Raw genomic sequence first — 14,695 nt, 5'->3', positions numbered from 1 at the left:
ATAGGAAACTCACAGCCTTAAGTGGAACGAGATTCTTTTCCTTTCCCACCTCCCAGTGTCAAAACATTTAACTGTTTCACATTATGCAAGCTTGTTGTATTACCTTTCTGCTGTGTTCTCTGCCCTTTAGCAAGTTTTAAATTGCAAACTATATTTCTAATAATCCAAAGTATCTGACCAAACAGAGGCATTAAAAATAACTTTTAATTACAACACAGAGGCAGTGTCATCTGGGCCATAAATCCTGTCTTCCTTGCAGTTTCCAGCAGCTTCTGTAATTAGACAAGAAAACCTCCCACTGTGTTGAGCTGCTTATTAATAAATGGAACCCAGGCCTCTCCAGCCTCCACTCCTCCACCCCTGTTCCCAGTAGGAAGTGCTGTTGAGAAGGTCCTCTCTGATTTCCTGGCAGTTCTGTAGGTTCCTGTTTCAGAGGGTTGTGTGTGTAGGGGGGTGGTGGTGTTCTGTCTCTGGCATTGCTGCCTCCCACTGCCTCTGTCCTGGAGGGCCCATGTCCATGTGTCTACCATCATTCTTTTCCCTGATAAGGGACCTCACTGCCTCTGATTGTCTTGTTTGTGTGCCAGGCTCACAGGGAGATTTCCTGCCTGAGTTTCAAGTCCCAGGGTACACAATTGTGGAATGAAATGTGATGGAGGCAGTGACTACTCTTTTCAAATGGAGTCCCTGGCCCATGCATGGAGCTAGTACACTTGGTTAACAAATATCTCTGAGCACATTCTCTAAGTCAGGGGTCCCCAACCTCCAGGATCGAATGCCTGATGATCTGAGGTGGAGCTGATAACAATAGTCATAGAAATAAAGTCCAAATAAATGTAATGCACTTGAGTTACCCTGAAACCACCCCCCTTTCCTGTCCATGGAGAAATTGTCTTACATTGAATCGATTCCTGGTGCCAAAAAGATTGGGGACCTCTGCACAAAGTCCTTGGATTTGAAAAGGGCTTCTTTAAAAGTGCCACTGGTGCTGTGCTTTTACTAATATTTATAGAACCAGAGAATTTGGTTTTTTATCTTTCCTTTTTGGGAAAAGGGAGCTAATTTAAAGTTCTGCCTTTGATAACTAACCTCATTCTTACTTGTTTTCATCTTTCGTGTGTGACACGCCCCATACCTTTGAGATTTTTACTGGCCAATTAGAAAAATAATACACATGCATGGAATAAAGCAAACTATGGTCACTGTAAGAGGGGCTGTCTTTGGAAGGCTTCTGATAGGAAGGTAAACTTAGAAGGTGGTTAGGACGGAGGCAACTGGGGATTGAGGAGGAGATACAGACTAGAGATGGATTGCTACCCAGGTAAGATGTTAGAAGGAAGGAGAGGAAACTCGCCATTCTCTGCCATTAAACTGTTTCCAGTTCCTGAGCCTTGGAGGAACTTGGAGCCTTGCTTTTGTTTACTCTTCTCAGCATCTCAGAAGTAAGTGCTTTCGCAGGTTTTATGAGTTTAAGTATGTGGGAGGGGGTGGGGCTGAGGTGAAGACCTCCTCATGCCAAGCAGAGAAGAGATTGTTTTCCCCGCTCCTTGCTTTCCATTTTGTGAATCATCTCAAACAGTGAGTCTAGAAAAATGTGCTCCCATTTTCTTCGAGGTTCCTAGAGAGCTGACAGTTTCCTGGACTACTTAATATCCTGTCTAAAATGGAAGTTTTTTCTGTCCGAGGGTCTGTTTCTTTGGCTGACCTGTGTGTTAAGCAACAACAAAAAGAAATGTCATCCTTCTGTGAGTGCGTGCATGCATATGCACCCCTGCCAGACACTGCACTAGCCACAGTGACTATAGATGTGATGTGAAGAATGCAGGCATCCGCCTTTATTTCCTCCAAAGGTCGGAGGGGCCATTGTGTCTTGCAAAGAACACACATGTATTTTTATTTGCCAGGTCTGTGGGTTAGTGTGCCATAAAGAGGGCCAAAGCGCTTGAGTTCCCAGTCCTAGTTCATGGTCAGCCCCTCATGGCTTTTTTGCCCTCTTCCCTGGTCCATGGCCAGGCTAGCAGTTCTCACATCCCTCCTGTCATAGCAGGGGTGGCTTTTGAGCTATGAGAGTTCATTTTTTATTGGGTTCCAATACTAGTTGAGTGAAGTGGTTCTTCCTCCCTCGCTGCATTAAGACATGTGGTAATTGCTCAGAAATGTTCTCCCTGGTGTGTCTTTACTGCTTACTCTGGTGTCTTATTGCTAACGGATGTTTCTGATTGCTTACTGTTGTGTCTTATTGCTCGCTGATATATCTTCTGGTTGACTATAAACTGTATCTAAATTGGATACCATAGCAGTTGAAGAAGAATTCTCTAAATTTATTTTCTTTTTAGGGATATGTGTGTGTGTGTCTCCCCTTGCCTTGCTCTGTTTAACTATGTTGTATGTGATTTTTATCCAAAATGGCTTGTCTTACCAAATTTATTACTCTAGGGCTTTTTTATTATGTGAAAATGAATGTTCCCCTAGAGAAACTGTGGTGGAAATGGACTTTAGGAAAGTAAAGAACCAGATTTGAACTGCATTTTTGAGCAATCTTTATCTTACTGAAGAGGAAGGTGAATCAAAGAAATGAAAAAATAGGTTGAAAAAAACCCCAAACCTACCTTTCAACCAATCATGATTTCTTCAGGTTTAATCACTGATAGAACTTGTATATTTCCTTGTCAAAATTACTTATTTTAGGAATGATACTTGGGTGTTTTTTTTTTTTGAAAGACCAATTCTGCTTTTCTCTGGATTTGTGATTTTAAATTCTGAAGGGGAGAGAATAGGGTAGGGTTGGTGGTTCTTGGTCCTGTACTGACATGGGGAGAGGTAAAGAGCTACAGGTGTGTAATGTGAAAATGCTGGCCTGCTGAGGACTGTCATTGTCTGCTTCTATCCTTGTTTGGCCATCTGTGTCTGGTTCAAAGCCTGGCTGTTGAAGGTGTTTAGTAAGTACTGTCCACATTGATTGGATTATGCTGGAGGGGAGAGCATTTCACTTCTGCAAGGAATTCCTCCCTGTAGCTCCCCTTCTCCACTTACATGTACAGGGATTTGCTTACAAGTGGGACTTGGCTTCTCATTTTCCTGTTTTAGACAACAGTGGCAGACACCATCTAATAAATACAACTCCGTGTTTCTCGACCATGACAGAACTTCCTGTGGGTGATTTGGTGCTGTGGAGCCCTGATAGTATGTGATGGTTCCCACTCTAGGCTGTAATATTTGCAGGGAGTGGAGATACTGTGCAGCTCTCTGGTGAGGGGAGGGGAAGCAGGAGTGTGGGCACTTGTGTGTACAAATTTATTCATGTATACTCTCAAGGGCTTGTTGTCATTCAACATCAGCTGAATAACTGGCCAATGCTAACAGTTGACTAGAAGACAGAACATCATGACCACATCCATCCCCTTGTGCTGTGATCGCTTACAGTTGCAAGGTGAATGAATTGGGAAACATTCGCAAAATCGAAAATACAGGCACAGCTTAAGAGGATGCTTTCTGATACTGAGTCTAAATTGAACATTAGGCAGCCCTGCATTTTCCAAATGTAAGTTTCAGCATGCAACATATTCTAGTATTTGGAGTTGAAGTGTGGTGTATTTGAACTGGGATGTTGTTCTCAAGAAAAGAACCATAATTGTTATTCTTAGCATTCGAAAATTGAAAAATGTTCCTGCTGAGTCCCAGGGACTGTGTTTGGAAGTGCAGCTTCCCCCCTCTTGGTGCTGCTAATGGACCTTGAGATGAAGTCGAACCTGTGCTGTTTCCTTGTTTGTGTCCCTGTGACATCAGATATGCTGGCCTAGCACCTGGAGTGTCCCAGCCCCGCCCAGAAACCAGCACAGCGGATGACTTTCCCAGGATCAGGTTTTAGCCTGTCAGTGGCACTCCAGGTTCTGCCTGAGAGAAAGGAGAGAGAAAAGACTGATTTTTATTAATTAAAGAAAGATTTTTTATTAATCTGAGCAAGAAGCCAGTATGTTCCTTCTGTCTATCTACCTGTCCTTGTCTGTGTCATTCTTTGCACAGGGGGCAGTCAGTATTTGGCTACTTGTCAGAAACAATCCCTTTAGTACCATCACAGAGAAGTATGTCTTTGTTGGTCTGGTTTTCACTTTATGTGGTCAAGGGCACTTTGATTTTTATCACAAGGAAGGAGGAAAAGGAAGAAAATACAGTTCAGGAGGAGTGGTGCTGACCTGTGTGCCTGGGTATTTTTCTTTTTTCTTTTTAGCTTCTTATTTTGTATTAGGGTATAGCCTTGTGATAGTTTCAGGTCAACAGTGAAGGGACTCAGCCATACATATACATGTATCCATTCTCCCCCAAACTCCCCTCCCATCCCTGCTGCCACACAACATTGAGCAGAGTTCCATGTGCTATACAGAAGGTCTTTGTTGGTAATCCATTTTAAATATAGCAGTGTGTGCATGTCCATCCAAACTCCCCAACTGTCCCTTCCACCCATCCTGCCCCCTGGCAACCGTAAGTTTACTGTCTAAGTTTGTGCGTCTCTTTCTGTTTTGTAAGTTCATTTGTATCCTTTCTTTTTAGATTCCACATGTAAGGAATGTCATAGGATATTTCTCCTTCTCTGTCTGACTTACTTCACTCAGTGTGACATTCTCTGGGTCAATCCGTGTTGCTGCACATGGCATTATTTCATCCTTTTTAATGGCTGAGTAGGATTCCATTACATATGTGTACCACATCTTCTTTATCCATTTCTCCATCAGTGGACATTTAGATTGCTTCCATTCTTGGCTCTTGTAAACTGTGCTGCAGTGAACATTGGGGTGCACCTTTCAGTTCATGTTTTTCTCTGGATATGTGCCCAGGAGTGGGATTGCAAGGTCATATGGTAGCTCTATTTTTAGTTTTTTAAGGAACCTCCATACTGTTCTCTATAGTGGCTGCACCAATTTACATTCCCACCAACAGTCTAGGAGGATTCCCTTCTCTCCACGTGCTCTCCAGCATTTATTGTTTGTGGATTTTTTGATGATAGCTCTTCTGGCTGGTGTGAAGTGATATCTCATTGTAGTTTTGATTTCTCTGTGCCTGGATATTAATATCATTGGTTCTCAACTGCCTGGGGTTTTTTCCCCCCAGGCAGTTTTGGTTGTCACAATGGAGAATGTTGTGATGTCTAGTAGACAGAAGCCAGGGGTGCTGCTGAACAGCCTGTGGTGTACAGGCTGGCCCACAGCAGAGAATTATCTAGCCCCAAATGTCAATTGTGTGGTAGTTCAGAAACCCTCATCTATAAGGCATTGTTAAAAATTGGTTTTCCCACTTATGACCCATGGAGAAAGATGTTTGAGACATTGAGGTTTCCTGATCACCAGCTGAAACCTTTAGTCTCCTTCCCCATTCATACAAGGCAGTTTGCAAGCCTCACCACTTTTTGCTTTGCAACTGGTCTTTGAAACCTTTAAAAAAAATGTTATACACTCCCAGAAGACTGTTCTAGGATTCTGACCTTAAGAAGCCTCTTTCCTGGACCCAAACCGTACAATTTTGGCAATTTGCATTTTACTCTGGCTTATATAGAATATAATTATTTCTTTTCATAAAAGAGCCACTAATTCAGAATAATGATGGCAAAGTAGTTGGAGAGAGTGGATTTAAATTACCAGGATGTTTTAGAAGAAATTCCATTTTATTAATTTTAACTAGAGTATATAATTATCTAGATATGAGCGAGTAAATTAACTAAGTTAAGGGAAGCAAGAGAGGTCCCTAAAGATCTACTTCACAGCATGAAATACCCTCCAGACCTTAACTGGAGCAACATAAAAGAAGATGAGACAGGAAAGGTAGGTTGGGGGATCTGTGAAGAGTTTTTAATGTAGTACTAAGGAGTTTCTGTCTTATTCTGTATGCAGTGACAGCTGATGAAGGTTTAAAGCAGACAGATGATTAGATGAGGTCTGTATTTTCAGAGAAAAATGTGGATGCAGAATGCTTTCAAAGGGGGTCATAGAGAAGCCAGGTGAAAGTTTAGTTGACGCGTGTAGAAGGATTGAAAGAGGTGTGTGAGGGAGGCTAGGGAGAAGGAGAGGATTTGAGATCCACATCGGGTGGAGCCCACCTGATGGGGTTGCTGGTGGACCATGGGAGGGGTCGAGGGAAGAGGCATCATAACCGATTCTCAAGGATGGAGCTTACATGATGGAACACGGGGGTGGTGCATTTATGGAGGAAAGAAGCCAGCAAAGGCAAGATTTGGGAAAGACAGTTGCCATGTGTTAATGTGGACTTTGGAGTATAAATTGCTTTGCTACAAGCCATTTGTTTAGAAATACCAGTTTAAAGGAAGTTGGAGCATTAGTTCTCAGGAGATGAGGGACAATGAAAGGCAGTGTTTGTTCCATGCTGTTGCTGCTGCTAAGTCACTTCAGTCGTGTCTGACCCCGTGCGACCCCATAGACGGCAGCCCACCAGGCTCCCCCGTCTCTGGGATTCTCCAGGCAAGAACACTGGAGTGGGTTGCCATTTCCTCCTCCAATGCATGAAAGTGAAGGATACGCTCGGTCATATCCGACTCTTAGCGACCCCATGGACTGCAGCCCACCAGGCTCCTCCATCCATGGGATTTTCCAGGCAAGAGTACTGGAGTGGGGTGCCGTTGCCTTCTCCGTGTTCCATGCTACCCAGGCTCACACCCTTCTCTGCTTTGTGACATTGGGTCTGTTTCTTAATGTTTCTCTCTTTTTTATATTTATTTATTTGGCTGTGTCGGGTCTTAGTTGTGGCACATGGAATCCTCACTGCGGCGTGTGGAGTCTTGTGTTGTGGCACGTGGGCATCTGTAGTTGTGGTGTACAGGCTCAGTGGTTGCGGCACCCAGGCTTAGCTGCCCCACAGCATGTAGGATCTTAGTTCCCCAACTAAGGACGGAACCTGAGTCCCTTGCATTGAAAGGTGGAATCTTAACCCCTTGAGCACCAGGGAGTCTCTCTTAATCTTTCAAGGCTTACAATTCCTCTTCTATAAAATTGGGAAGATAATAATAGTGCCCAATAGTCCCCCAATAATAATAATGGGGGTTGTTTATGAGGGTTAAGTGAGATCAGCAAACTACATAGAAACATACCTGGTGCAAAGTCAGCACTAAATAAACATTGTTAGTTACAGTTTAAAGGCTACGCATTTGGAATATTGATATAAGAATGAAGGCCATATTGACTAATTATTAGTTGATAATGTTTATATGTAATATAATACTGACTAATTGTTAATATCACCACAGTGAAACTAATAACTGATATTTGGATAGTGTTTTATGGATAAGAAAATATTTTCATACACGTGTATTACTTCCTTGAGTACTTTAAACTTGAAGTTCCCCAGTTGACCTTTTTGTCCGTTCTTAGAGACTTTTGTTTGGAGAAGGCAATGGCACCCCACTCCAGTACTCTTGCCTGGAAAATCCCATGGATGGAGGACCCTGGCAGGCTACAGTTCATGGGGTTGCTACAAGTTGGATACGACTGAGTGACTTCACTTTGACTTTTCAGTTTCATGCATTGGAGAAGGAAATGGCAACCCACTCCAGTGTTCTTGCCTGGAGAATCGCAGGGACAGAGGAGCCTGGTGGGCTGCAGTCTATGGGGTCGCACAGAGTCGGACACAACTGAAGCGACCTAGCAGCAGCAGCAGCAGAGACTTTTGTTATCAATACTGAGAGGAAATCCACATATTTATCAGTAATCAAACAGAAATAGAATTGGGGGCCCATGTAGTTGGCGGGTTCAGAAGATGAGGCCGAGATCACACTGCTGGATGCAACCAGGCTTGGGACCATTTCCAGGAACCTCAGCAGTACTGCTGTGAGCATGGGCGTCACTCTTTGGCCATCCTCACAGGGTGGTGGCAGAAAAGTCACCGGAGACTCTAGGTTTCTGGCAATAGTATTTGGGAACAGCTTGGGTTGCAGTGTATGCCTCTCCATGACCCAGTGACACTGCAGTAACCTCCTGACTGACTCGGCCTACATCACGTAGGTCACCCCGAGGTTTCATGATGGGAGAGTGTCCCTAAAAAGATTCCAAGCAAGCAGATAGAACATAGACAATGACCACAGACTCCTATCATGTTATGGTTTGGATTTCCAGAGTCATCCTAAGCCTAGCTCAGGCTTTTCTTTCCAGCAGGGTTCAGAGGACAAGGCTTCTGGAATGCTAGCCTTTCTGCTCCCCCAGTTTATTTTAAAGTCATTATTGAATTGTTACAATATTGCTTCTGTTTTATGTTTTTGGATTTGGGGTCGGGAGGCATGTGGGATCTTGGCTCTCTGATGAGGGATCAAACCTTCGCCCCCTGCATTGGAAGGCGAAGTCTTAACCGCTGGATCGCCCGGGAAGTCTCCTGCCTCCAATTTAAATGCTGCTGTGCCTGAGTGTGTACCCCAGCCCTTCTGGGAACTGGCCCAGCCTACAACGTGCTCTTTGTGTGTGCCTAAAACGTTGCCTTGTTTTTGTCCTCAACCTGGATGCCCTCCATTTTTCTAGCTTACCCTTATTTATCATATTTTTTCAAGCCTCACCTGAAGCACTGTTTCCCATAAGAAGGCTTCCTTGATGTCCTTCACTCTCAGGGATTTCTTTATGCTTTATGTTCCCCATGACTACTATGTGCATCCCTGGACTTTTCCACAGCCAGGCTCCAAGCTCTTCAAAGGCATCGGCAAAATAGCCTGTGTTTTTCCTTTCAGCCCTGTAAGCCCGGTATATAGCAGTGAGCAAAAGTAGCTCAGTTATGTCTGACTCTTTGTGACCCCATGGACTGTACAGTCCATGGAATTCTCCAGGCCAGAATACTGGAGTATACAGCCTTTCCCTTCTCCAGGGGATCTTTCCAACCCAGGGATCGAACCCAGTTCTCCCCCATTGCAGGGATCCTGGTAAATAGCAGGATTTCAATGAATGTTTGTCCAACTGAATGCATGCCTCCCGCATCCGGAACGGGAGGAATGTTTGTCCAGCTGAACGCATCCTGGCCACACACCAGGTCAGCCACAGTTCTGAAACTTGTAGCACGACACGGGTGTCCACACTCTCAGTTCTGAATCACTGTGTCCGCTGCCTTGGCAGTTTCCTGAATATTTTAGGAATTCCTGAAAGTACCTAGAAAGTTGACTGCTAAGTTGCTCAGAAGGAAAAATACTTTTGCTTTCCTGTGCTTTCTGGAAACTATGATTCCGTAATAAGGTAATTTACTTTGTCAGTTCTTCATGGGTAATTATAAAAATGTAAGTAGGATTAAAAAAGAATTCTCACCAGCTACACTGTATTGAAAGTGAAAAATATTAGTCGTTCAGTTGTGTCCGATTCTTTGCAACCCCGTGGACTGTAACCCGCTAGGGTTCTCTGTCCATGGGATTCTCCAGGCAAGAATACTGGAGTGGGTAGCCATTTCCTTCTCCAGAAAATCTTCCCGACCCAGGGACTGAACCTGGGTCTCCAGCATTGCAGGTGGATTCTTTACCATCTGAGCCACCAGGGAAGCCTTATATTAGGGATTTCTCTGAATGAAGAGTTTTTGCAGAAGAGAGGCGGGGACCCACCAATCTTAGTGCTTTGGACTCGTTACTGACACTTCAAAGTGGCTTTTTCCATTTCAGAGAGTGAGAGTGAGTATCCCTTTGGGGGGATGCCATGCTTCCCCAGCCGTTTGAGGGAACGCATCAGGGTGAACAGCAACCCTTAGGAGCATGCATGGCGGTATTGGCCTTGGGAACTTGTGCAGGCTTTACTGTGTTTATGAAAATGCCTCCAGGGTGGTTCTGCGGATGGGAGATAGGACATGCCAAAATTAGATGTGTTTGTTTTAATCAGAAGGCGACAGATCCCACTTGCTCTAATTTGGCTTAATGAGGTATGTGTATACAGTTGTGCTATCAGCTTGCATATGGTATTGATTCAAAAGACGTTCCACAGCGACAGCCCCGCATATGCTTTACCCAAGATGTTCCCTTGTCTTTGCCGCCTCATCCTCTCTCTACCTGTTTAACACATTACTTCAATAGAAGCCGTCTAGAGCCTGAGATGTACAAACCCAGCAACGTTTTGGAATGAAAGCTGTTTGGATGAAGCAGGGGACTGTCTCTGTCTCCACGTGGTTGAAAAGGATTTTTCCGTTCAGAGGCTTTTGCGGTTTTGAGGGATTTTCTTTTAAGCCATGCTTTTGCTTTGCATATCCCTAGCTTCTAAAATTAGGCAGCCTCAATGAAAATCAGTTGCCAGTTCAGTTTTTCTGTCCTTGTTGGATCTCAGAAAAAGAAGAGATGGAGCCTCTGTGGTAAAAGTGGTCTGAAGTTCTTGGCTGAGTTTAGAAATGAAGGACAAAGGTGTCCAGTTTGAAACGTGAAGAAGAGGATCTGAGTTGCCCCGTGGTTCAACCTGCTGACCTCATTTCATGGCGGTCTCCTTTTTCTGTCCCTCCCTGGCCTGTGGACATAGGACATATCTCATGTGCGTAATCACAGCCTCCCAAGTCCATCCGTACCAGACTGAAGTTCTGTTGCATTGACAGAGTCAGCAGAGGGGCTCCTGTCACGGGTTAATAGAAGGTTTGCAATGCATTTTGATGTGCTTTGAGGTGACCAGCTACACTATGAACTCCTTTAAAAAAAAATTCTTTTTTATTGAAGTATAGTTGATTTGCAATGTTGTATTAATTTCTGCTGCACAGCAAAGTGACTCAGTTGTACGTATATATACATATATATTCTTTTTTCATATTCTTTTCCATTATGGTTTACACAGACCTTGTTTATCCATCCTTATGTATAATAGTTTGCCTCTGCTAATCCCGAACTCCCTGTCTACTTCTCCCCACCCTCCTCCCCCTTGGGAACCACGCGTCTTGAACTGCTTTAAAGCTGTCTTGATGTCTCATCTTGGTGAACTTCCCAAGTCAGCATTTACAGTGGAGACTTTCCTCTCTGCTTGGGTGCAGCTGGAAATGGGCTCTTGAAACAGAGTCATCATGAAAGAACCATGGTGAACAGCAAGTGAAGCCCTTGTGGGAGGGGAGGGTGGTCAAACTGCGGTCATAGGATTCTGGTAGAGACCCTGAATCCTGACTGCTTGGGTTCACATCCCAGCTCTTCCCCGTCCTAGCCGTGTGTCTTTGGAGAAACCCAGTCAATTTCCTTATCAGTAAAATGGGATTAGAGTACCTGGGCTGTGGTGCTGTTGTGAAGACTGTTACTTACTCCTTGGAAAACACGGAAGGCCACACACAAAATAAGAACTCAGTAAAGTTTGGGCACTGGGACGTGCACAGCTTAAGGACGCAGTTCAGGGTTGGACCTGTGGGCCAGGCGGGTAGAAGATGGTCAGTGCTTGATGAGTGTGTAAACTAGCCAGTTCTCATGCCATTTTTCCTGGAGAAAACTGGACCTGAGGAACAAAATTCCTGGAAGCTTCTGGCACTCACAGACTGGACAGTTGTTATCAAATGATCTTGAGCAGAACTCTCAGTCCCCTTTCTAACCTGCTGTTGGTGATTTCTTACTATTGCAGAGTCTTAGCTTTGTCGAAGGTGCCAGAGACATAGTGATGCCTATGTTCTCCCCATGAGTGGCAAGTGTATGATGAGATAAACGTGTGCTGGGAGCCTGGCATGGCATCTTGTCCCCACTTACCTACAGATCCCACCCTTTGTGGTTAGTGCCCTGTTGGAAGGGAGGAGTCCAAACATAATACAGCAAACACTGATGTGCGTTTTATACCCAGCCCTGTCTGGAGGGTGCTGGGTCTTGTGCCAGGCTTGGGGCAGTAGAGGTGGGGTGTTGGGGGCAGATGGTGGTGCAGCCAGGTCACCAACAGAAGCTAAGGCTGTTGTGGGCAATATAGGGCTCGCCATGTAGCAGAGAAGGAAGAGAGGTTGACGGTGCTCATGGTACCTTTCTTGGCTTTCAGCCTAGAGCTTCTTTCAGGACCTGTTGGCTTTGCCTGGGGAATGACCTTCAAACTCTGTAGCCATCTGGGGATAGGTCTGGGAATGGCCTACAGGGATTGGCATAGAAGGAATGTCCACTGAACGATGGCTGTCATATGGCCTTCATCACAGCCAAGTCTGGCCTTCTGGAAACGGTGCTGACCCTTCACTGCACCGTCTCACTCCAGAGCAGGGTGGGGAGCTCTCATGCTGTAGAGTTCAGCTCCCAGGGGAAGGCAGTCATTAACCTGTCTAAACTTTATGCTAATATAACTTTCTCAATAATTGCTCTCATTAAGTTTGGTTAATAGGAGCAGTACATGTTATAGCAAGATGAGCTAAAGAACAAAGTAAATATTTAAGACTTTATTTCAGGGTGCAGTTGGGTTGGGGTAAAGAGAAGATTAATAAAAGCTGAGTCTGCTGGTGTCTGACGTGGAAAGACAGTGGAGTTCTTGGATGAGGCTCCAAGGGTTTCTCTTGGGTGGCTCCCCTGTACTGAGCTGGGGGAGGCCAGTGGGTGTCTTCTGGGGGACAGTTGTGAGGCCTGTTCTCTCCTTACGTTTCTGGCCCCCATGAGATGGAGTAATATGACAATGTAGAGAAACTGCCTTCTCTGTACTCCCAGGCACGCTGTGAGGATTAGGAAGGTGGCTGTTGGCGCATGGCTCTGCCATGCAGGGAGGATGTTGTTCTCTAAAGGCAGAAGGCCATTAGCAGCAGCTGAGTTGGCCAGGGAAGCCCATGATGAGTGCCTGCCCCTGGCTGGGCGTGCTGACCTGTCATCTGAGGGCACCAGGGGATTAATTTAACATGGTTTTCGTGCCTCTAGGCTACCAGTGACCAAAAGCAGCCATAATCTCTTTGAGTTTATGTAATAATAGGGTACTATTCTCTAAAGGAAAGGCTTTTATAAACAGGACTTTACTTCTGTGTTATAAAAAAGGGGTAAAATTTGACTGCTAAAAATTTAGAAATTGCAGCTAAGCACAAAGATAAAAATACAAAGCAGCAGTTATTCTATAACCCAGAGATTAATTGATTTGCTGCTCTCCTACCAGATACTGTGTGTTCTGTGCTGGGTGCTTCCTAGGCACTGGAGATAGAGGGGTGAGCAAAACCAAGTGTCTTCATTCATGGAGGTAACATCCCAGCAGTGAAGGCAGATGATCAACAAATACAGAAACACACTGTGCCCAGGGGCGATAAATGCTGTAGGAGACAACTAAGCAGGGTGAGAGATGCGGAAGGGGGCTGTTTCAGGCTGGGGGGGTTGCCAGGGAAAAATCTCTCTGAAGAATTGGCATGGATGGAAATCCAGATGAACAAGGAAGGGAGCCACGAGGCCACCCGGGGGAGGTTGGTCCATGCACAGGGATCCCTGGCACAGCCTTCCTAGGTGCATTCAAGAAACATTTGTGTGCCCTTTAAATCTTTTACTGCAGAAGATGGTTTATTAAAACCCCAAAGAAAACATTTACTATCAACTGTATCACTTGAAGTTTATGCTTCTGCTAGGCTCAGACTGGGTATCTGTGAGATGATAATGGAACCATGGTCAGGTGTTGTGTTAACGCAGGGGTTTGGTAGGTGATGATCTGCATGTGTGTAGAAGCCATGAGTACAGGCCCCATGCTCGAGCTGTTGCAGTTTGAATCTGACTTCCACCAGCTGTGTGGCTTTGGCTAAGTCATTTAGAGAAATCAAGTCTCGGTCCCATCATCTGTACTACAGAAATTAGTTCACTGGGACATTGGGAGGCCCTTGTGAGAAAGTATATACGAAGTAATGGCAAACAGAAAGTGACCAGAAAAGACTGGCTATTATGATAATGATCAAAATGAGGTTTTGGCAAATGGTAGGTGACTTTGTGGAGAAGGCAATGGCACCCCACTCCAGTACTCTTGCCTGGAAAATCCCATGGATGGAGGGGCCTGGTGGGCCGCAGTCCATGGGGTTGCTAGGAGTTGGACACAACTGAGTAACTTCACTTTATTTTTTCACTTTCATGCATTGGAGAAGGAAATGGCAACCCACTCCAGTGTTCTTGCCTGGAGAATCCCAGGGACGGGGGAGCCTGGTGGGCTGCCGTCTGTGGGGTCGCACAGAGTCGGACACGACTGACGTGACTTAGCAGCAGCAGCAGCAGCAGGTAACTTTGTTCCATAGACAGGTTAACCAAATCTAAAAAACCTGTTGTCCATTGTATTGACAGGTGGGCAAGAGATGGATTGGGAGTTTGGGATTGGCAGATGTAAATTATGATTTATTAGAATGGATGACCAACAAGCTCCTACTATATAGTGCAGGGAGCTATATTCAATATTCTGTGATAAAGTGTAATGAAAAAGAATGTTTTTATGTGGAACTGAATCACTTTGCTGTACAGTAGAAAGTAATACAGCATTGTAAATCAACTATCCTTCAATAAAGTAAAGTTTCAAAAAATTGTATTTAAGGCACCAAAGTGGGGACAAGTTCTATTCATTTGCCAAGTAGGCTTAATATAATCAAAGCTTTAACAGACGGAACATGCATTTGCGGTGGGGTTTGAGCTTTCTGTCATGAAGTAGATGCAGATTTGGTTGCAACAACTTCTCTGTTTTTGCCTGTCTCTTCAGATTTGAAACCATTGTCGAAGAATGTAGTGTTTGTTTTTGTAGAAAGTGTTCTCAGATTTGGGGATGTTGGTGTGTGACAGTGAGTCTTCAGAAGGACACAGTGACGTCATCATTGGTCCTGTGTGGTA

At 44.7% G+C, this 14,695-nt stretch overlaps 1 protein-coding gene across 2 annotated transcripts in view; it reads left to right on the top strand.

The window, feature by feature from the left end:
• Positions 1–14,695, top strand: part of MGAT5 (alpha-1,6-mannosylglycoprotein 6-beta-N-acetylglucosaminyltransferase) — a 398,458-nt gene that overhangs the window by 166,653 nt on the left and 217,110 nt on the right. The gene's annotated exons all lie outside the window — the stretch shown is intronic.

This window comes from Bos indicus x Bos taurus, chromosome 2, assembly GCF_003369695.1.
Source record: "Bos indicus x Bos taurus breed Angus x Brahman F1 hybrid chromosome 2, Bos_hybrid_MaternalHap_v2.0, whole genome shotgun sequence".
Lineage (NCBI taxonomy): Eukaryota > Metazoa > Chordata > Mammalia > Artiodactyla > Bovidae > Bos > Bos indicus x Bos taurus.
This window is presented reverse-complemented; position numbering and strand designations above follow the sequence as displayed.